This window comes from Pleurodeles waltl, chromosome 8, assembly GCF_031143425.1.
Source record: "Pleurodeles waltl isolate 20211129_DDA chromosome 8, aPleWal1.hap1.20221129, whole genome shotgun sequence".
NCBI lineage: Eukaryota > Metazoa > Chordata > Amphibia > Caudata > Salamandridae > Pleurodeles > Pleurodeles waltl.
In genome coordinates, this window is record NC_090447.1 from 199697785 (window position 1) to 199723203 (window position 25419).

Genomic DNA, 25419 nt, shown 5'->3' on the forward strand with positions numbered 1-25419 from the left:
TTTAAGAGACTAAAGACCGTTTATATAATTTTTACAGTGATATTTCAACATATACTTATTGCATCTTAATCGTTTTGACCTGCATTTTACCAGATAAATATTATTTATTTTCTAAACACTGTGTGGTGTATTTTTGTGGTGTCCTACCGTGTTATTTCATGATTTATTGCTCAAATATTTTACACATTGCCTTCTAAGTTAAGCGTGACTGCTCAGTGCCAAGCTACCTGAGGGTGGGCACAGGATCATTTAGATTGTGTGTGACTTACCCTGACTAGCGTGAGGGTCCTTGCTTGGACAGGGGGTAACCTGACTGCCATCCAAAGACCCCATTTCTAACCTTTACGAACATTTTATTATGATGATAATGTTCACATGTAAGAAAGAAGATTAAATAAATGAATGAATCTAAGCATAAAGTTCTCTCAATGTTATTGCATGATCATCATCAAATTGAATTTTGAGTGACAGAATAACAATGAGATTTAAATATATAAATTGGTTGCACATGGCAGGTCACTTGTCATGTCATAAATAAATAACAAAATAGAGGTATCAATTTGTACAGTGAAGGTTTATAGAGCTTAAGTACTCCCCTTTACCCGGCAAAACCTAATTTTCCAGGTAGGAAGGACATTGTAAGTGTAAGTCCAGTATGACCACTTGTGACACCTTACTGATCCTGTTTTAGCCATAAAAATGAGACGTGCTCCCAGAGTGAGTGGACGGTGGCAGAAAAGAGAAACACAGAAGGAAAAGAATGCCCTGCCTCCCCCGTTTAGACAGTCGGAACCCAGGGGCTGACACCTATTTTATCTGATTTCCATATATGCTGCTAAATGTGCTGCCTCTGCCTGGAACATTTGGAGAAGCTGAGGACCGTGATACCACCATAAAACACTGTGGTCAAGGGCAGGGACAGAAGCAGAACCATCATAGTCTAATGGACTAAGTAAGAATGACACCCCTGTAAGCCTCTGCACACAATAGATGATGAACCAGCGCAAAATTATGTTCAGGTTGCAAATTTGCAGGTCTAGGAAATTAGCGCATATGCGACCAAGTTATGTTAGGCTGTAATATTGAGAAAGTGAGGGAAGAACTGTGGTTGAGGGATGAACCTACTCTTGATGAGGTATTAGTGCTCTTTAAAATGTGTTGAGATTATGAAAAAAAGAAAGTGAAAAAGAGTTGAAAGTACATGTAGTGAAAGAGAAGTTACACACAATGCAGGTAAAGGACAGTAGTGTGAAAAACAAAAACACAGTACGTAAACACTATACGTGTGACAAAGGTCGACATCGGGTCATGATAAGAAGTGTCTGGCTCTTAAGGTCACATGTAACAAATAAGGAGTGAAGGGACATTTAGCTGTAGTATGAAGGAAAAAAGACAGCAAATCTAAGGTAAAGAGGGTGTTTGTGGAAGAAGTTCAGGGAATTGAGGATGATGAATTTACTGACAGGGATGATTTTGAATGTGGGCAGATTGTGTTGCAGGTTGATGCAGAGGAAAGACGGAAATCCAGACCAGTTAACACCATATTAGTTGAAGAGGAAACTACCAGAGTACTATTTGACTCTGGTGCAAAAATCATGATCATTTCAAATGATTTTTTTCTGCAAAAATTTGGAAAACAAATTCGTCCTTCGAAAGCCAGACATAAAACCTTGTGCCTATGTGGCTGAGGCCATTAAGTTACATCAATATTTCATTGGTCCTACTGAATACAGAGGATGTATAGTTTCCAGTAAGATAGACGATTAAAAGAAAGCGGATAGCATTATCAGTTGGGTTCACCAAGGTGACTTAAGTATGATGCTTGATCCTAACAGTAATCCACCTACTCAAATGAAAGAAAGGGAGAAACTGTTTTGTGTCGGAGAGTCTAACGTGAATGAATTTGTAGAGCAAATGAAAAGTGAATTTCCTAGAATGATTGGAGAAGAACATATGTGTTTAAACAATTATAAACATAGGATACCACTGATGTAAAATGCACAACCGGTTTGCTGTAAAGTGAGAAATGTCCCCATTGCTCTCAGGGATGAAATGTGGGAGGAAATTAAGAAATAAAAAAAAGTGGAATAATAGAAGAAGTAGAGGGAACAGAGTGGTTGGCACCCGTGGTAGCATCAAGGAAGTCCAACAGATGTTTATGCTTGTGTGTGAATTTAAGACAGTTAAACAAGAACGTGATTGTAGAGAAATAACTTCTACCTAATATCTCTGAAAAGTTGCTGTTACTGGGAAGAGCAAAGGTGTTCAGTACAATTGATCTTACATTATCCTATAATCAGGTTGAGTTGGAGGACTCATCAAGGGACAATACAGCCTAAAACACCTTTTGGGATGTTTAGATTTGTTAGACTTCCCTTTGTGTTAGTATCTGCTTCATCTGTGTTTCAGCGAGTTATGGAAAACGTGTTGAAGGGAAGAGAGGGGGTATGCATCTGTCAAGATGATGTGTTAGTTTTTGGGAAAAATTATGAGGAACATAATGCCCCTCTCAAGGAAGTGTTAAAGAGATGCAATGACTCTAATCTCATTATAAAGTTGGAAAAGTGCAATTTTTTACCAATGCCATAAATTACTTGGGCCATAACATTACTGGTGAAGGCATAAAATCCAAAACAGAGTTAGTAGACACTATTCAAAACATGAGTTCATTGAAGTCTAAAGAAGAATTGATTAAGTTCCTAGGTATTGTGGACTATTACAGCAAATTAGTTATGGATTTTGATGAGATAGGTGGTCACATGAGATGTCTTTTGAGGAAGGATGTTGAATTTGTCTGGGATAGTAATTGTGAGGATGAAGTTTTGAGGCTAAAAAAGGTGGGGTCTTATATGACTTGAAGAGCGTGGGGCTGAGGGATGGGCCCAGTGGAAAACAGCAGTTTATCTCCTTAGGTTTGGAGGGGAAAGGTGGGTGGTGGATCCTCGGGGTTCTTCTGGGGAGGAAGGGGGTGACCCATCTAAGCTCATCCCCTTGGATGCCGATGTGGTGGAGTCTTTCAATCAGCATGTGGTGGGATTAGGTGTTGAAGGCTGCCAAGAGGTCGAGGAGGATCAAAGCTGCTGTTTCTCCTTGGTCAAAGAGGGTTCAGATGTTGATGGTGGTTGCGATTAGGGCAGTGTTGATGCTGTGATTGCTGTGGAAGCTGGATTGGGAGGTGTTGAGTAGGTGGTTCTGCTCCAGATATGTCATAAGTTTCTTGTTGATGATCTTTTCCAGTACCTTCACTGGGAATGGGAGCATGGAGATTGGCCGGTAGTTTTTAGGTTCTCTGGGGTCGGCAGAGTGTTTTTTGAGTAGTTGTCTGACTTTGGCATGTTTCCAGGCATCTGGAAATGTTGCATTGATGGTGAAGGTGTTGAGCACATGGTGGTGAGTTCCTGGCTAGTCCTTTGGTTTCCAAGTTGAAGATGTGGTGCAGGCATGCATCTGTGGGAGCTCACGAGTGGATGGATTTCATGGTGTAGGTGATGCCCTGGGTAGAGAGGATGTGCCATTTGGTCAGTGTGTGGTTTGTGTCGGTTATGGTGGTGGCATATCTGTCAAGGAAGTCCATAGATGTGGGGTGGGATTTGAATTTTCAGTATATGGTTGCAATCTTGTTGGTGGAAGAAGTGGGAGAGTGGGAGAGGTTGTTGTACAGCTCCTGTAGGGTGTGATGTTGTTATTGCTGTCAGCCGGATTGGAAAATTCCTTAATGATGTTGAAAAGTTCCTTGGTGTTGTTGGAGCTAATTATGATGCGTGTGGCAAAGTATGTCTTCTTTCTTGCTCTCAGCAGGCAGTGGTAGAGGTTGAGGGAGGTGTTGAAGGCTGCTCTGTCAGAGGTGTCCTTGCTGCGGTGCCATCTTCTCTCCAGCTGTTTGCTGTCTTGTTTCACTGTTCTGAATTCTTGGGTATACCAGCTTACCTTTTGGAACATTTTCTCAGTATGTTGCTCTTGATGGGGTTGATGCTTTCAGAGCAATTGGTGATCCAGCCATTGATGTTTTTCACTCCCTGTTCAAGGTTGGTTGTGGTAGTTGGTTTGTAGGTGTTGAGGGTGTCAACCCAGTAGGTCTCTGATATTTTGTTTCACCTCCGGTGGGGGTCATCTTGGGGGTGGAGGTGCAGGGACGGGATATGCTGAAGTGGATGATTTAGTGTGAGTTGTGTGACATGGCTGTATTTAACGCAGTTGCTGGAGGTGAAAATGGGGTCCAGTATGTGTTTGGTGGTGTGTGTAAGGTTGTGGACATTCTGGGTCCTTTTATGGGGAATAAAAGTTAAATGCCACATCTCAAAGCTAGTACTCCCATCTTTAGTGGAGGCTGGTGTTAGCACACAATTTGGGGGCTGCACTGTCTACTACATAATTTTTTTTATATATATTTTTATTTGTATAATGAAAACACAATACTGCTTAACATTTGTCGACCAATACACAGAACAACGACAATCACGTTTCCATTTTATTTCTGTTATTGAGGCGCCTCCAATAGATGAGCCATTTTGTAAATATCTTTGTATCAAGCTTTAAGTGTAGGCAGATAGACAGACAGGAGCAGATACATAAGTAGGCTAAGCAACTATCCTGGACTGGTGACCCTCTTCTGATTCCCTGCACTCAACATCATGCATCAGGTGCCACTCACCTCCTTGATTGGTTTCTTTCCCAAGCTAATCTCATAGGTTGTAATATGCCAGCCAGCACCCCCATATATTTTGGAATATATGTGGCAGACCCTTGTCTCTTACAATATTTCTCAGCCTTCATATACGGATCCGATCCAGCTGGCCTTTCCCTTAGTAAAGGATTTTTTTCATGGAGCCCCATGCCTTTGCAATATCTCTTTTTGCTACCACTAGGCTCAGCATGCATAACAGAAGCTTGCATCGGGCATGTCCACATCATTTTGAATTCCCAACAACACAAATTGTGGCAGTGGATGACATCACCATCCAATACCTTGCCCAGTTCATACAGTATGCCATTCCGGTATTCTTGTCTTCTTGGCACATACCTATATCACATGCATAAAGGAGCCCTCCTCTTCCGCACATTTTAAGCAATTTGGTGAGGAGGCTGGACCCATTTTTTATAGCCTACTGGGGTTATAATACATCCTGTGTGGAACAGTCAGCTGAATCAGCCTCTGCCTCAGCCTGGCCTTAATAGCACTTCCCTAGTGTGCAGCAATACTTCCTAATCTATCTTCTTCAAGGCCTGCCCCCCATTTGGCCTGCAGCTTCTGAAGACCATCTGGCATGTCGTTGATGAGGCTTTTGTAGAATGCTGATATGGCCTTCCTTCCTAGATCCAGCCCTCATTATGACATTGGCGGTAAGTCCCGCTTACCGCCATGCCGGGTGCCACCAACATACCGCGACCGCAGCAGTATACCACTACCCATATCATGACCCACACATAGCAATCCGTCATTATACGGACACAAACACAAGTCTACCAGCCCAATGGTCAGTGATAAAATGGTGGTAGCAAAACCCACACCGTTACGACAACAGAACTACACCCACAGCATTATGACCCATGAATCACTGCAGCGGACATTCAACTGCGGTAAACTATTGGCGGTACATACCGCTGCGCTCAAAATACACATACACATTCAAGACAACACCACATTGGACAATTCAAACTACACACACCTAACACTCATACACACACCATACCCACACACCCACACCACTATAAAACACACACCCACACCACCCACATCCCTTTACGACTCAAAGAAATTGACAACTGAGAGAGAGACACACCAAGAGCACCCACAGAACCAGAGCCACAGAACACCATCACCCATACACCATCTACGCTGCTCACAGCACACACCCTAACACACCACCTCACACACCCTCACACACACCACACACACTACACCCATGGCACCACAAAGACACCCCAGGTTCTCAGAGGAGGAGCTAAGGGACATGGTGGAGGAAATCATCCGGGTAGAGCCAAAGCTATTCGAATCATAGGTGCAGCAGACATCCATTGCAAGGAAGATGGAGCTAAAGCGGAGGATCGTGGACAGGGTCAACGCCGTGGGCCAGCACCCCAGAACAAGGGATGACATTAGGAAGAGGTGGAACGGCCTACGGGGGAAGGTGGGTTCCATGGTTGCAAGACACCAGATAGCTGTACAGAGGACTGGCGGTGGACCCCCACCACCTCCCACACAACTAAAAACATGGGAGGAGCCAGTCTTGGCAATCATGCATCCTGAGGGCCTGGCAGGAGTAGCAGGAGGACTGGAATCTGGTTAGTCAAATATTTATTACTTTCACCCCCTCCCTGCATGCCATCACATACCACCACCCTCACCCTCACTCCCATCACACCACCACCTCCCACACAGCCCACCATCACAACCCACCCATCCCAGTACCCAGCACTTCATGCCCCCCCAATGTATGGACACCACCCACAAACCTGCATGGACACCCATCACCACAGCATGCACACTAGAGAGAGTCACCTAGCCCACAAAATAACTAGTCACACAAGGCAAAGCTTACAGGGCACTCACAACCATACAGGGCAACACACCCATGCACAAGATGTCACACGCAGAAACAATAACACTGCATTTACATCTCCACAGGTCCCACACCCAACGACACCAGAGAGGAGGTGCCAGCAACATCCAGTCCCCCCACAGAAGAGGCCTACAGGGATGACAGCAGCTCTGGACGCCTGGACCAGGATGACCAACCTGGCACATCAGGGACCTCCGGACAGTCGGTTACCCAGCCACAGTCCCATACCACCACAGAGCCTCCCCCTCAGGAAACACCAGCACAGCACCCACCTTTCCGGCCCATACCTCTGTCCCCAGGACATGCCAATCAGCAGTGTGTCCACCACTACAGAGACCCCAGGCAATCCCACAAACACAGGACGATCAGGGACCTGGGGTCAGTGGCAGTGGGCACACGGTTCAGGGGAGAGATGCACAGGACAACAGGGAAGCTGGGAGGACTGCTGTGCGACAGGGGAAGGACAGGCCCAGGGAACTGACTCTCCACGAGGCACTCATCAACATCCTAGGAGCATGCCACCACAGGAGATGATGGGCCAGATAGTGGCCTAGCTGCAGGAGACCCTGCCGCTGCAGGAGGAACAGTACCTGGGGCTCAGGGAGGACCTGAAGGACATCCACATCACCCTGTTCACCATTGCAGGGGTGCTGGCAGACATGGCCAACACCATGAGGGAGGCAGTGGCACACCAACGGGCCCCTGACACTAGCCACACCGATGAACAGCCCTCCAACTCCGCTGAAGCTAGTGAACAGGAGGCCTCACCACAGGATCAACAGGCCACCAGCACCCCTCCCCCTGCAGAAGGAGAACCATCCCGCAAATGATCCCTGCGATCCAGGCAGAAGGCAGAGAACATTGCCAAGACCCCGCCAGGAAATAAGACTCTCCTGATTGTCACCTTTGTGTCCCACTCTGTCACCCTGTCCACCTTGAACTGCCACTGCTCCACTTCCTATGCCCCCTTGGACAATGCACCCGTGATCCACATAGAATGGACTCTATCCTGTACATTCCTCCACCATCACCTCAGCCCTTTGCACATCCCCATTGAATTTTCAGCAAGTAAATAAATACCACTTAAAAAAAAACAAGTGTGTAGTATATCAAATGATTTAAGTATGCATTCCTTTTACAGTCTGTAGACATTGCAAGTAGACTGTACAGTAATGTATACATAGGTATGACCTGTATTGTGCTGCAGTCAATACACCAGGAGCCAGAGTAGGGCACAATTATCTGTGAATAGACATGTCAAAGGGTACAGTAAGTGGCCATAGTAGTGGGAACAGCAGCCTGCCATTGACAATTTACAACACAAAACTGCAATGGAAGATGAAGTTACAGTGTCTTACCTGTGTGTCACTGGAAGTACTGTCGAATGACAGATGTTCTGTTGTCCACATCCTCATCCTCTGCCTCCTCTTCGTCACTGTCCACAGGCTCCACCACTGCCACACGCCCATCTCCAGCCTCATCCTCCTGCAGAAGAGGCACCTGGCATCTCAAGATAAGGTTGTGCAACATGCAACATGCCACGATGATCTGGCACACCTTCTTCTGTGAGTAGCACAGGGATCCACCTGTTAGATGGAGGCACTGAAACTTGTCCTTCAGGAGGCCAAAGGTTTGCTCTATAATTCGTCTTGTTCACCCATTTGCCTCGTTGTAACGTTCCTCTGCCCTTGTTCTGGGATTCCTCACTGGGGTCAGTAGCCATGAGAGGTTAGGGTAACCAAAGTCACCTGTAAATATCGAGGGATACCTGTTAGCCAGACACTCTCCCTTAGGGCCAACCCCACACCCATAGACCAACATACACTGGGTGTGGACCATGGGCTCACCTATTAGCCACACCCTGTGCCTCTGGAGTTGATCCATCACATATGGGATGCTGCTACTCCTCAGGATATAGGCATCATGCACAGACCCAGGATACTTTGCATTCATATGGGAGATGTACTGGTCCACCAGGCACACTATCTGCACATTTATAGAGTGAAAGCTGTTTCGATTTCTGAATATCTGTTCATTTCTCCGGGAGGGGACAAAGGCAATATGTGTACCAGCAATTGCCCCAATAATGTTGGGGATATGTCCCATTGCATAGAAGTCAGCTTTCACTGTGGCCAAATCCTCCAACTGGGGGAAAACAATGTAGCTGCGCATGTGTTCCATCAGGGCAGACAACACTCTGGTCAGCACGTTTGAGAACATTGGCTGAGACATTCCTGCTGCCAAGCCCACTGTCACTTGGAAAGAACCAGTTGCCAAAGAAATGGAGCACAGATAGGACTTGCACAAGAGGGGGATCCCAGTGGGCTGACGGATAGCTGAGATCAGGCTCCAATTGGGCACACAGCTCTTGGATTGTGGCCCTATCAAGGCTGCAGGTGGGGAGAATGAGCCTGTCCTCCATTGTTGCCAAGTCCACCAGGGGCGTGTACACGGGGGATGTCTCCATCTCCTATTCATCCTCAGTGGTTGTACTCTATGGGGCAAAACGATGAGCATCTGGTCAGTTCTTAACATTTCCTCAATGTACAATGCATTGCATGTTGTGACAAAAACAGTATCTTTATGTTTATTCCCAAAATGTGCTTATGTCGGCTGTGACGCAGTTAGGTGCCATGACCTGCCCCCCTGAAATGGCAGACGCCTGTCCTGTATGGAGGGACAGTTGGAAATGAGGTAATGCCGCTGACGTGTGCCGTTGCGGGAGGCGGTCGAGTACCGCCGTGCAACTTCTCATTGGTTATCATTGGGCCCTATGGCTCACAGTGGCCAATGGTGATGTATGCGGGCGGTGACTGTACGCACCGCCGCGGATGTGAGCGCCATTTTCTATCTGTTCACTCACTTGCTACCTGACCTTCAACAGGAGAGGACCTACACTGCACGTTCTGCTGTGACCTGTGTCTGGAACCGACCATGGCTCGAGTCACTAGGGAAAGGGCCCCTGCCTTAACCACTGCGGAGTTGGAGAAAATGGTGGATGGGGTCCTACCCCAGTACCGATTGCTTTATGGGACTCCAGACCAACAGGTGCGTACACTGTAGGCATGATGCATGGGGCATGAATGCATGGTGTGATGTGTGTGAAGGCCTCGTGTAAGGGGGGTTGGAGCAGGGGTCCTGGGCAGCGTGCAGCATGTATGGTGGTCAATGTATGTGCGTAAGGGGATGGTAGGGATGTGGTGGGCCATGGATGTAGGAGGCAGGACGGTATGACTGATCCCTTTTTCCATTTTCATTTTTCTGCAGGTCAGTGCCCATCAGAAAAAGGGTACATGGCGTGCCATCGCCAAGGACGTGCGGACCCTGGGGGTCTGCAGCAGGCGGAGCACCCACTGGCGGAAACGGTGGGAGGACCTGAGACGCTGGGCAAGGAAGACGGCGGAGGTCCAGCTGGGGATGGCCTCTCAACAAGGAAGGGGAGCCCGTCGAACCCTGACCCCCCGATGTTCCGCATACTGGCGGTGGCCTATCCGGAGCTGTATGGGCACTTGAGGGCATCACAGCAGCCACAAGCGGGTGAGTACAGTTTCAAAATCAGTAAATTGCGTGTGGTGCGGTGGTCTCTGGGTCAGGGATGTGGGCCTGTGGGTGTCCCTAGGCCAGGCCAGACTTTGCAGGGTAGGTTCCATGTTGGGCAGGGACTGATGCACTCCACCCCCAAACATGCTAGTGGGCATCTACTACTGGGCAGGGATTTCTGGGTCTCAGGTATGCTGCTATTGGCGTTAGGTATTACTGTCCACGGCCTGGTGACTAGCATTGTTAGTGGTAGTGCATCGCCTGTTACGCAGGACTGTCCCCTATGTGTTGTGTACGCCAACTGTGGTGTTGTTGCTGGCATTGACCAAGTGTAACCTCTGTCTCTCTCCCCCCTTTTTGTTTTGTCACCTTGTCCTTCTGTGCATTAGCATCATCTGGCAGAGGAGCAGAGGCACCGGCGACGGAGGGAGCTACATCCCTCATGGCCCTGGAAGCTGAATCCACTGACCATGAGGGCACCAGTGGGACGGAGGGCGAGGGCAGCACCACAGAGGAGACAGGAGGAGACAGTTCTGACAGTGATACCTCCTCTGATGGAAGCTCCCTGGTGGTGGCGGGCAGCTCTGTGGCCACCCCAAGTACAGGTATAGCCGCCACTCCCATACCAGCACCGCCCTCCCAGCAGCCCCTCAGCGAGTTTCCCGTGCCCACTCACCCAGGAGGGTGGGCATCTCCTTCGCCCTAGGCACCTCAGGCCCTGCTCCAGTTAGCCCTGCTGCCCTGAGTGAGGAGGCTATTGACCTCCTGCGATCCATCTCTGTTGGGCAGTCAACCATAGTGAATGCCATCCAGGGGCTGGCAGGGCATTTGCAACATACAAATGCATTCCTAGAGGGCATTCACTCTGGCGTGGTGGCCCAACATCGATAATTCCAGGCTCTGGCCTCCTCCCTGATGGCAGCCATTGTCCCTGTCTCTAGCCTCCCCCCTTCAACTTCCTCTACCCAGTCCCATTCCCCTGAACCCCAACCTATCCCACGCACACAATCAGACCAGCATGCACCCAAGACAACATACAGGAGTGGCTCAGGCAAACACAAGCACCACACATCATCCCACAGGCACTCACACAAACACCACCCAGAAGCAGACACACCAACATCCACTGCCTCCACTGTGTCCCCCTCCTCCTCCTCGTCCACCTCCCTCCCAGTAGCATCTCCACTCACACCTGCATGCACTACATCCTCATCCATTACCTCCATCACCATCATGCCTATCACTACACACCCCTCACTGGAAGTCCCCACACCCACATCCATGCACACGTCCCCTATGTCCTCTCCCAATGTGTCTGTGCCCCCTCCTCCCAAAGTACACAAACGCAAGCACTCAGACACCCAACAGCCATCCACCTCACAACAGCATCCAGCCCATGCACCTGCACCCAAACACAGCAGACAGACACCTCCTACAACCACTCCCTCTTCCTCCACTCCCAAACCTTTACCCTCTTCCCGCCCTGGTGTCCCTAAGAAGCTTTTCCTCTCCACCCTTGACCTCTTCCCTACCCCTCCCCCATCCTTCACTTCGGGCCAGGGTGGACAGAACCCAGGCCAGCACCTCAGCCACCCAGTCCACAGCCACTGTAGTTTCGGCAGCTACTGCAGGTGTTAGCGGCTCCAAGGAGACACCCATCAGCACTGGCAGTGTGACTGCACCAGCTGCCAAGGGCAAGGCCAAGGAACAACCACCAGCTGCCAAGGGCAAGAAGGAACCACCAGATGCCAAGGACAACGATGCACCACCAGCTGCCAAGGGCAAGAAGGCACCACCAGCTTCCAAGGCCAAGGATGCATCACCAGCTGCCAAGGGCAAGGAGGCACGACCAGCTGCCAATGGCAAGGGCAAAGGACCTCCCCCTGCAGGCAGGAGGGACAGGAGGCCTGGTGTTGTGACAGGATCTGAGCCCCCACTACCAACCATGCTGCTTCAGCCATCCACGGCTGCAGGGGAAGGGCTGGAGCCTCCGCCCACCACTAGCAGCACCACAACCAGCACCGCCACCAGCCCCGCCAGCAGCACCGCCACCGGCACAACCACCAGCACCCCTGGCAGAAGCAGCAGCAGCCCCAGTGGGCAGCCGTCCGAGGCTGCAGGGGAAGGGCTGGAGCCTCCCCCTCCACTGGCAGCATCGCCACCAGCACTGCCAGCAGCACTGCCACCAGCACCGCCACCAGCACCACTGGCAACAGCAGCAGCCCCAGTGGGCAGCCATCCGAGGCTACAGGGGAAGGGCTGGAGCCTCCCCCCACCACTGGCAGCACCGACGCCAGCACATGCACTGCCACCACTGTACAGCCGTCCCCGCCAGCAGATGGACTGTAGTCCTGCCTCCATAGAGTGTCATGCATCCTGCCCACAGCAAATCTCATGGATCTGACACCCAGGTGAGAGACTGTGAGCTTGCACTCCCCATGTGCTGCATCATAGGGCACAGAGCCCCCTCCATAAGCAGTGGAAGAAGGCATCCACTCACCCCCTGTAGGAGGCTGGCCTGGCTTATAGTGGGTACCTAATGGCACTTACACCTTGTGCCAGGTCTAGTTATCCCTTATTAGTAGATTAGTAGTGTTCTAGCAGCTTAGGCTGATAGAGGTAGCTATAGCAGAGCAGCTTAGGCTGAACTAGGAGACATGCAGAGCTCCTACTATACCACTTATATCATATAGCACTATATCATAAGAAACACAATAATCAGAGTTACTAAAATTAAAGGTACTTTATTTTAGTGACAATGTGCCAAAAGTATATCAGAGGATATACTCCCTGAGGAGGTAAGTAAAATACACAAAATATACACACAAACCAAAATCAGATAAGTAAACTGTTAGAAAAGTAGTGCAAACAATGTAGAATACAATAGAATGCAATAGGACACAATAGGCCTAGGGGCAACACAAACCATATACTCCAAAAGTGGAATGCGAACCACGAATGGACCCCAGGCCTAGTGTAGTGTGTAGAGGGTCACTGGGAGTGTAAGAAAACACTAAGGGTGCCCAAGATACCCTATCCCAAGACCCTGAAAAGTAGGAGTACAGTTACCCTATCACTCCAGAAAGACAGTAAAGTTGAGATAGGGGATTCTGCAAAGGCAACAACTGACTGCAAAGCACTGAAGACAGATTCCTGGACCTGAGGACCTGCAAAGGAAGGGGAGCAAGTCCAAGAGTTACGCAAGTGTCCAGGGGGGGCAGGAGCCCACTAAACCCCAGATGAAGGTGCAAAAGGGCTGCCTCTGGGTGAAAGAAGCTGAAGATTCTGCAACAACGGAAGGTGCCAGGAACTTCTCCTTTGGTCAGAAGATGTCCCATGGCGTGCTGGAGGTTGCAGAGTTATTTCCACGCAGAAAAACCGCCTTGCTAGCTGCAAGAGTCATGGTTGAAGATAATGGGTGCTGCCCGGGCCCAGGAAGGACCAGGAGGTCGCCCCTTGGAGGAGGAGACAGCTGGGGCACTCAGCAACAGAGATAATCCATGCAGAAGCAGGCAGCCCCCATAGAAGCACTTGAACAGGCGTTCAAGAAATCTGAGCACGGTGGTTGTCTCAACACAACAAAAGAGGGTCCCACGAAGCCGGTGGTCAACTCAGCAAGTTGAGCAATGCAGGATAAAGTGCTGGGGACCTGGGCTGTGCTGTGCACAAAGGAATCCTTGCAAAAGTGCTCAGAAGCACTAGCAGCTGCAGATCACGCAGTACACAGAATTACTATCTGGTGTGGGGAGGCAAGGACTTACCTCCACCAAATTTAGACAGAAGGACTACTGGACTGTCGGGGTCACCTGGATCCAGCTCCTGTGTTCCAGGGACCACGCTCATCAAGATGAGAGGGGACCCAGAGGACCAGTGATGCAGATGTTTGGTGCCTACGTTAGCAGGGGGAAGACTCCGTCAACCCACTGGAGATTTCTTCTTGGCTTCCAGTGCAGGGTGAAGGTAGACAGCCCTCAGAGCATGCACCACCAGGAAACAGTCGAGAAAGCTGGCAGGATTAGGTGCTACAATGTTGCTGGTAGTCGTCTTGCTACTTTGTTGCAGTTTTGCAGGCCTCCTGGTGCAGTCAGCGGCGATCCTTGGCAGAAGTCGAAAAGAGAGATGCAGAGGAACTCTGGTGAGCTCTTTCATTCGTTATCTGAAGAGAAACCCACAGGAGAGACCCTAAATAGCCCTCAGAGGAGGATTGGCCACCTAACCAGGTAAGCACCTATCAGGCACTGGCCACTCAGAGGCCTCCACTGTGCCCTCACACCTCTGCATTCAAGATGGCAGAGGTCTGGGACACACTGGAGGAGCTCTGGGCACCACCCCTGGGGTGGTGATGGACAGGGGAGTGGCTACTCCCCTTTCCTTTGTCCAGTTTCACGCCAGAGCAGGGGCTGGGAGATCCCAGAACCGGTGTAGAATGGCTTATGCAAGGAGGGCACCATCTGTGCCCTTCAAAGCATTTCCAGAGGCTGGGGGAGGCTACTCCTTTCCAGCCCTTAACACCTATTTCCAAAGGGAGAGGGTGTAACATCCTCTCTCAGGGGAAATCCTTTGTTCTGCCTTCCTGCCAGACCCCAGGAGGGCAGAAACACCTGTCTGAGGGTTGGCAGCAGCGGTAGCTGCAGAGAAAATCCCAGAGAGCTAGTTTGGTAGTACACGGGGTCCATGCTGGTGCCCCGGGGATGCAAGGGATTGGCACCCCAATACCAGATTTGGCATGGGTGGACAATTCCATGATCTTAGACGTGTTACATGGCCATATTCGGGGTTACCATTGTGAAGCTACAAATAGGTATTGACCTATATATAGTGCACGCGTGTAATGGTGTCCCCGCACTCACAAAGTCCGGGAAAATTGCCCTGAACAATGTGGGGCACCTTGGCTAGTGCCAGGGTGCCCTCACACTTAGTAACTTTGCACCTAACCTTCACTAAGTGAGGGTTTGACATATAGGTGAATTATAAGTTACTTAAGTGCAGTGTAAAATGGCTGTGAAATAACGTGGACATTATTTCACTCAGACTGCAGTGGCAGTCATGTGTAAGAATTGTCTGAGCTCACTATGGGTGGCAAAAGAAATGCTGCAGCCCATAGGGATATCCTGGAACCCCAAAACCCTGAGTACCTAGATACCATATACTAGGGAATTATAAGGCTGTGCCAGTGTGCCAATCAGATTTGGAAAAAATGGTCACTAGCCTGCAGTGACAATTTGAAAAAGCAGAGAGAGCATAAACACTGAGGTTCTTGTTAGCAGAGCCTTGGTGATACAGTTAGGCACCACACAGGGAACGCATATAGGCCACAAACTATGAGCACTGGGGTCCTGGCTAGCAGGATCCCAGTGACACAGGCAAAAACAAACTGACACACAAGTAAAAATGGGGGTAACATGCCAGGCAAGATGGTACTTTCCTACACCTCCTCCTTGACAGGATGAAGGACACTGGGCACAGAGCCCCCTCCAGAACCAGTGGAAGAAGGCATCCACTCACCCCCTCCTTGCCAGGATGAAGCACACTGGGCACAGAGCCCCCTCCAGAACCAATGGAGAAGCCATCCACTAGGGAGACTATGGCATTGCACTCCCCAGGACCAAGCAGTGGGGCAAACCACTCACTTGAGAGACTGTGGCTTTGCACTCCCCAGGACCAAGCAGTGGGCAAACCACCCACTTGAGAGACTGTGGCTTTGCACTCCCCAGGACCAAGCAGTGGGCAAACCTCCCACTTGAGAGACTGTTTCCTTGCACTCCCCAGGACTAAGCAGTGGGCAAGCCACCCACTTGAGAGACAGTGGCTTTGCACTCCACAGGACCAAGCAGTGGGCAAACCACCCACTTGAGAGATTGTGGCCTTGCACTCCCCAGGACATCACAGAGGACATGTAGCCCCCTCCAGGAGCAGTGGCGTTGTACCATCTTCCAGCTGAGGTGCCCCCTCTTCCCCTTCCCCCTGAGGTGCCTGTGTATTTTCGACCTGATGCCCCAGAAGTGTTCTCTCTGTATTGAGGTAGGAGTCAAGTGGGGCCTTGGCCTATGTGATATGCTTCTGTGGCCCACAGACATTATGGACTGAGCAGTGTCCCTTCAATTGTATATCTGTAAATACTGTTTTTATTTTTGAGGACGTATTTCTAGTATTTTATATTATTACACTCACTTTCTTCCAATCATTTTGTCCTTGCATTATCCCAAAGGGGTGAATAATTAATGTTATTGCATCTGTTTGTCTGTATGGTGTTGGGGATGGGAGTGTTGCATGTGTATGTCACTCTCTTTTTCCTCCCCCCTCCCCTGTGTGCTAGGCGGCAGTACTCACCGTCGTCGTCGCCGGCGTTGGTAATCCTGGTGTAGGAGGAGGTAGGCCAGAATGGGGAACACCTGCAGTTCGGGCTCCATGGTGTCGTGGTTCTTCCTTGAGTCTCCTGAGATGAGTCCTTTGCCTTCTGTGTACTGTTTCCGCCGTGCTTTTGATGGCATTGGTACCGACCCAGAAAAGGTGGCGGATTGGAGTGTCATAATACAGTGGGCGGAACCTTGTCTTCCACCTGGCTGTTGGCGGTTACCACTGCAGTGCTTGTTGCTACCGCAGTGGCGGTCGGTGTGTTAAAGTGGCTGTCTGTGTTGGCGGTTCCCGCCATGGTCATAATTCAATTTTTTTTACCGCTGGCCTGTTGGCGGTATTACCACCGCTTTATCTCCGACCGCCAGTGTTGTAATGAGGGCCTATATTTTCTAAGGAGACATAGGCCCTCATTATGACATTGGCGGTAAATTCCACTTACCGCCATGCCGACTGCTGCCAACATACTGTCACCGCGGAGGATATCCGCTAACCATATTATGACACACACACAAATCTGTCACTATTCAGCCACACACACAAATCCGCCATACCAAAGGTCAGTGATAAACTGGCGGTATCAAAACACACACCGTTGCGCCATTAGAAATATGCCCACAACATTATGATCTACGAATCACCACGGCGGACATTCAATGGCGGTAAACCATTGGCGGTACATACCGCTGCGCTCAAAATACACACACACAAACAAAACAACACCACATTGGACAATTCAAACTACACACACCTAACACACATACACACACCACACCCACACATCCACACCACTATAAAACACACACCCACATTACCCACAACCCTTTACGACTAAAAACAATTGCCAGCAGAGAGAAGCAGCAAGAGCACTCACACAACCAGAGCCACATACCACCATCACCTATACACCACTCACGCATCTTACATCACACACCCCAGCACATCACTCTACACACCCTCACCCACACCACTCACACTACACCCATGGCACCACAACGACACCCCAGGTTCTCTGAGGAGGAACTAAGGGTCATGGTAGAGGAAATCATCTGGGTAGAGCCACTGCTATTTGGATTACTGGTGCAGCAGATATCCTTTGCTAGGAAGATGGAGCTATGGCGGAGGATCGTGGACAGGGTTAACGCAATGGGACAGCACCCCAGAACAAGTGATGACATCAGGAAGAGGTGGAACGACCTACGGGGAAGGTGCGTTCCATTGCAGCAAGACAACAGCTCGCAGTACAGAGGACTGGCGGTGGACCCCCACCTCCTCCCCTACAACTAACAACATAGGAGGAGCAAGTCTTGGCAATCAAGCATCCTGAGGGCCTGGCAGGAGTAGCAGGAGGACTGGACACTGGTAAGTTAACTCTCTATTACTATCACCCCGCCACCTACATGCCATCACATACCCCCACACTCACCCTCACTCTCATCACTCCACCACTTCCCACACACCCCACCATCACATCTCACTCATCCCAATGCCAAACCCTGCATGCCATACCAATGCATGGCCACCACTCTCAGACCTGCATGGACACCCAACACCACAGCATGCACACTAGAGAGAATCACCTAGCCACCAAATAACAACTCACACAAGGCAAAGCTGCCAGGGCAATAACAACCATAGAGGGCAACCCACCTATGCACAATATGTCACACACAGAAACAATAACCAGCATGTCTTTGTGTGTTGTGACCCATCTACTACGATTAGGAATTGTGATGTTTGTAACGTGTCTTTAGTCACAGAGTGTCAGTACAAGAGTGCGTGAATATGCGGGCACATATCTGCCCACATAGTACCTACATGATGAACGTCGATGCTGGACTCATCCCCTAAAAGCAAATCACTGAGTATGTCAAAAATGTTGAACACATGTATGCTACACCCACTACATACGGCAGGAATGGCTGTGAACAGTTCTCCAGCAATATCGTCAGCTTGGAGTACCAGTAGAGCACATTGGTGTGAAACAGAGAGACTCAACCTCATCTGTAATTGTCACTGGTCAGTTCAGAAGGATAGAAATGAAATGTAGGCTGTTGTCAGATGTCCCACAGTGTCCAACATCCCAACAGAGGACCATACAATGACAGCTGAATTACCACATCTACCTGCCCCATACATGGTCAACATAGTCACCTTGAGTGGTCTGTACAATGGATGGCAGATGCACAGACAAGTAGATGTGTTGTAGCTTCCAATGTGACAGCTGAGTTGTAAGACCCTGAGACCCAAGCATAAGACACATGAAGTAAGGGAGCATCCAAACTATTTTAATTAGAATTTAAATAAACTAAAAAGAATGAAGAACACCTATCCTAACCTAACCTATCCTAACTATACATAACCAACAACAGACCCTAACTACTCTATGCTATACTTACCTAGCATTCAACGACACACTCTAAACATTGCCCCCACCCCCTTATATCACGAGACACATGCAGGACAACTTATACTAAACTGCACCTATAATACCTATTACTAAACAAATATATATATATATATTTTTTTTTAATGTTTATATATATATATATATATATAATATATATATATATATTTTATATGACACATAAAAGGCCCAACATCATCACCCACCCACCCACATAGTAAAATGTAAAAAGTAGAAAACCCACCCCCCCAAACCTACTTATCCTAACTAAACTACTGACCTAATCTAACCTGACACTAACCCCCTAAACCCACTAAAAACAATTAAAACAAATGAGGAGGGAAGTGACTGAACTGGGGGTGAGAGTCATTATGCCATTTTACAGATTTGCTCTCTTCAATTTCGGCTTGATGAATTTGAGTCTTTTTGTGTTTTTCTCCACCTCCTTTTCAAGAGTGTCCAACTTTTAGAGGACCAGTGTGACATCCCTCTGTAGGTCCCTAATAGTACTCATGTCTATGGCAGCAGGTGTGGTCAGCTGTGGCACGGATGCTGAGGGTGCAGCAGCTGGGGCTTGTGTGATGGTGGCAGCTGTGGCCCCCTGCACAGCTGTGGTGCTTGGTCCTCCCTGTGTGGGCAGTGTGGGTCCCCCTTGGGTGGATGCCTGCCACTCACTGGTGGAACCCAGATTCCACTGCCAGTATGTACCAATAGCGGACTGCCCCCTTCTGAAAAGCACGTAGTTCATAGTTGTTCATGTTGGCAGCTGTTAAAATGAGACAGGCAACCATCAGTGTCACCATTGTGTTACGTATGTACAGATTATTAGCTTACACTCTACATAATAATTGCACATGCCTCCAACTCTCATTCTGGATAATACAATGGTCCTGATGAATGAAATGACAACGCTGCCTTAGCATCATTTCATAGCCACTCACAACAAGATTAGGAAACAAACAAAATCAGATGTGCATTGATTTTGTGCCTTGTGTAACAATGCAAAGGCAGTGTCAACTTCACATAGATCGGCCCACTATTTCTTATTATCTGTGTCGATTTTCAACCATACATACATCACCAGTAACTTTAATCTGTTATTGGGAGTATAGGATGCAGTTGGTAACCATAAGGGGCCAGTGTTGATAGGCAAGCCTGCATCAAAATGACTGTCACCTACACTGTACGCATCACATCTGCCTACAAATTTTTTGTCCCTCACGCCTTGTGCCTCAGGGTGGATGGCCATGCAATTCATCTCCTGAACTGCCCAGGTCATCCACCAAGGCATGCCCACTCATACATGGAGTCGGGGAGTGGACCATATGTTAGGAGGGCTGACAACTAGGAAGCTGGTATCCAAAGGTCTTTCATATCTACATTCATGTGTCCAGGTGTAAACACCCATCAACACCTGATCAGCCAATACCATTCTTTATACACCCATATCCATGCCAGCAAACATTTAGACTTGACCTGCATGCAGGCCTATTACATTCCATATAAGTGTCACATAAGTGGAGTAAAATACATGTGGCACCATGCTGGGGGGCAATTGCCCACCCAGTCCTACATGTACATTACAATGCAGGGCTGCACCAATTTCTGTACAATATGGTGCATCACTGTGTTGTGAGGATGACGGTGTGTCCCAATGCCAATATTTTCACAACGGTGCACATCTGGGCCTATATGTGGCTTGTCATCTCCTTGTTTACACAATGCTGCCCATTGAGCGCCACAAGCCTCACTAGATATAACTCTGTGCTCATGCATGGGGATCCCTTAGATGGGACACAGTGTCACCATCCAGCCTACTTTGATATCTGATCATTTAACAGCTCATCACTTCTACCATTGCGTGCAACACACAAGACTCACTCACACAAAAGCCTTAATTACTACACAGGACAGACATAATCGAACTTAGTGGATACATCTGGGTCCTCAAACCTTGCCACTTTGCCTATGGTGTAGGGGGAGATCCACCTGTAAGATATGGATGCAAAACCAAGGTTACTATCATATCACTGTCACTACTAGTGGACAAAGTTTTACAGTGTGTACTATTTTAGAGGAGCAAGCTAAATATCTTGTTTGAGGACAGTGCAACAGACACACCACTGCAAACTCACAATGACACTAACACTCAGGTGAGTGAGAGCCACACATCTTCACACTTACACTGGGCCTGAGACTCATGCAGTGCTATACCCTGCAACAACCATATTTGGGCAATCTATAGAAGATGGGACTCCATGGTATGAAGGGGAGTTGGGTGACAAATACATGACACCACCCTGGTGCTCTGCAAAACAACTGACTCAGGTATTCTGGCTTTTCCTGCAAGGCACACAGAGGCACTTTGTGAAGGACAAGCGCCTCAACTTTTATTCTGCAATGTTCATGCATTTAGTAATCCATGAATTATGAGTCAAAGTTGTCTGATGGTATCAAATGCCCCATTGCCAGTGCCCCCTAAGGCAGGTATGCCTCCTTTGCTAACATAATGGCAAGGATGATCAATGTGAAATTATGACAGTGTAGCGCCATACATGGATTGCCCTACTTTGTTATCACAATCCAGTTACATATGGTATGCTAGGGGTGTTTTGGCTTATCATACATGACACAATGCTGGGGAACAGATGTTGGCATGGCCCCTGAAATGTGTGTCTTAGGGCCAGATGTAGGAAGGAAAAAATTTGCGAGTCGGAAATTGCGAGTCATTGCGACTCGCAATTTCCGACTCGCAAAATGGGATCCAACAAAAAAAAGCGACATCAATTTGCGACACGCAAATGATGTTGCACCGCAGATTGCAAGTCCGCTGTTAGCGAGGTCGCTTTTTGCGACCTCGCTAAAAACGAACTCGCAATTTGCGAGTCGGTATCGAAAATTGCGACTGTGCCACAAATTGCATGCAGTTGCAGCAAAACTGTTGGAAAAACACTTCCTGGCTCTTGCTGATGACATCAGAGCCAGGAAGACATCAAATACACCTGGGAGGAGGGAGGAACACACCCTATTCTAACTGCTCAGCAACTACCTGGAGGAACAGCTGCAACCATGGAAGAAACAGGCAGTGCAGGAAGGAAGAGGAAATTGAAATTCTCTGAAAAGGAACTTGAGGTGCTGACAGAGGAATGCTGCCAGCACCATGACCAGCTATTTGGAAAGGCAGCCCTGAGTGTCCCAGACCCTGAAAAGAGGAGGATCTGTCAGGACATCCAGGAGAGGATCAATGCCATAGGGGTGAGCCACAGAAGCATCGAAGAAATAAAAAACGGTGGTATGACCTGCGCTCCAGAACAAAGGAGAGGGTGGCAGAGCACCTCAGGGAGATGAGGGTCACAGGAGGAGCCCCATCCACCATCCCACCACCCACAGCCATGGAGGAATTAGTTGAGCAGATCCTGGAGCCTGAGGCAGTGTCAGGAATGGGAGCACTGGACACGTCAGCGCAAGGGGCATCAAAAAGTAAGTACCATGAAACATGCATGTACACCTATAAATGCTATACCCGCACTCACCCAGTACACAACAGCATGCACAAACAGACTAGCTCCATTCCAGACTAGCAACCACCAGAATGGTGCATTATGGGCAATGTAGTACAGTAGGCAGCATATAGGCAAATGTTTATTAGGAGGCATACAACAGATGTTAGAGACTGACAGTGTGTTCCCTATGCCCCACAGGTCTCCCACAAGACACCCCCACCAGCCACACCATCCAGGGTGACGACAGCAGGCCACAGGCAGGGCAGGAGGCTGCAGGAGCCAATACAGGGCCCAGCACCACACCACCACAGTTCCCTCCAGATGAAGAAGTGGACATGGAGGAAAGAGACACAACACCTGGTCCCAGCCACACTGTGAGACAGCAAGAGCCAGAAGCACCACCGCGTCGCAGATGCAGAGTCCGGGTCCAGGCAGTGGCTCAGGAGGATCTAGGGGACGCATCCATGTCTGCAGTTGAGGAATCTCTCATATCTGGTCAGTGCCTGCAAACATGGCAATTGAGTGTTATTTCTGGGGCAATGCAGAGGATGGAGCACAATTTCACTCATGGCCTGGCAGAAGTGAACACACAGTTCACAAGACTGAATGACAATGTCAGTGACCTAGCACTATCAACACGCCGACTGGTGACGGAACTGGTGGCAGAGAGACAAAGTGCAAGGTGCCGTGAGCGCTAACTAGTGCAGAGATTTGACCGCATGGCAGCATCCATTGTCCGTCTTGCAGTGAACACCACAGGCCTGTCACGACGGACCGTGAGCCTGCAGGTGGACCTGGGCCACTTTGCAGGGGATGTGGCGCGGGGACTGGGCCGCATTAGCCATGCTGTGGACATGCTGGAGGCCAGGCAGGTTGCAAGGGGCATGGCTGAGACACCTCAGGACAGTGAGGAGGGGTCCACCATCAGCAGGGCTTCTGCCACATACACACGTGTACTGCGTAGTGGCAGTGCACATCAGGGGTCTGCTGACCCACCCGGCACGAGCCATGCTGGGCGTACCAGGAGGAGGTGTTAGGCCCAACCACTGCAGGACTCATGAGGCACATGCAGTTAATGTGTCCTTATTGAGGGTGGACATGTGCAGCCCCTTACCAACAGTTCAGTTCTTTAGTTATTAGGTTCACTTATTAAAATGTTTTGTTTGATCCACTTCACAACCGGGGTCTTTGTGTGTGACATTTGTGTGTGTGGTGACAGTTACCACGTACCTTCCAAAGTATTGGTTTGCAATGTGGTCCCGTCTCTGTCTGCCTTGATTTGCAATGCTTCTATCCCCAGGCTGGCGATGTGGTAGCTCTTGCTCGTCCTCCTCCGAATCCGGGTCTTCAGGGGTGAGATGTAGCCCACGTCTGGTGGCAATGTTGTGCAGTATAGCGCATGCGCCAACTATCTTGAATGCTGTTATTGGGGCATACTGGAGCGCACCTCCACTTCGGTGGAGGCATCGGAATCTTACCTTTCACAATCCAAAGGTCCTCTCTATGACATTTCTGGTCCCCATATATGCATTGTTGTATCGCCTCTCATTCTCATTGCTGGGTGTTAGGTACGGGGTAAGTATCCATGGTCGTAGCACATATGCACTGTCACCTGTTTGGCAAAAATAAGCAATGTTAGCAGGGCATGGATGGTTTCTACAGTGACCTGTGTGTATGGCTACATGGTGTAGTCAGCAATACCTAAGAGATATCCGTCTCCAAACTCCCCCTTTTCTAGGCGTTGGTGTATCCCACTGTGCCTGAAAATTTAAGAGTCATGTGTACTCCCCGGAAATTTGGCTACCATGTCAGTGATGACATAATGGGCGTCACATACCACCTGGATGTTCAGTGAGTGTGTACACTTCCGATTGCGGAACAGATATTCCAGATTTGCAGGAGGGCATATTTGTAAATGTGTCCCGTCTACACACCCTATTACATGTGGGAAGTTGGCAATTCTGTAGAATTCCAACTTGGTGCTGTTAATTTCTGCCTCATTCCTGGGTAGGTATATGTATCTGGACATGTGTGTGAGTATGGCATCTAGGAAACATCTGAAGAACCGTGAGAGTGCACTTTGGGATACCCCACCTGCCACAGCAATGACCCCCTGATAGCTACCCGAGGTCAAGTGGTGCAGTGAGCATAGCACTTGCACATGTGTGGGGATGATGCTGCCGCGCACAGTCTGGCGTTGCAGCTGCGGATTGAGTAGATCAATTAATTCTAATATTGCTGCACTGCTGAGTCTGTATTTGTCATAAATCTCCTCCTCAGTTTGTTGGAAAAGTGTCTGCCTGGTTCTGTATATCCTCTCCTGTCTCTGGCTCCTCCTCTGCTGTGCGGCGTGGACTCTCCTCCTCCTTGCTATCACATATATTTCAGCCATTTTGAGTGACCCAGATGCCTTCTGGGTCTCCTTTTATACTTTAGTTCTGGTTACCACCTGCTCTGACTTAGTGGTAATTTGGGTGTGCAAAATGGGCTTTTTGCGACTGGCTTTTTCATATGGTTTGTGACTCGCAAGTCTACCTATTTGCGGGTCGCAAAATCAGGTCGCAATTTTTGCGAGTCGGTAATGGCTCGCATCGCAATTTGCACAACGGAAAAAGGATTTCTGCATCCCATTTCCGATTTTGCGGTGCCGCAAATTGCGATTCGGGCCATTTGCGACTCGCTAATTTTTGCTACATCTGACCCTTAGTGATGGTTGTGCATGACTCTCCAAACATCTGGCTTGCATTGGTAAAATGGTAGGATATGTGTACTGCATGTATATACTGGTGCTGTTACACTTCATTCGGGTTGCATGCAACCTGTCCACAAGCATTGCATGCAACACCCCAACACATCTGCTACTGTCATTCAAGTGCGGTGAACAGTATATTAGTTTGCCAATGGGAGACTCAACAACAGGGCCACCAATCACCACACTCAGATGTTCTAGCAGAACCTGCTCCCTAGCCACCAGATCTACCTACCGATGCTTCAGCAGGTGCTCATTGCGGCTGCTGTAGTACACCCTCTTCAGGTGATGGAGCACCTTGCCCTA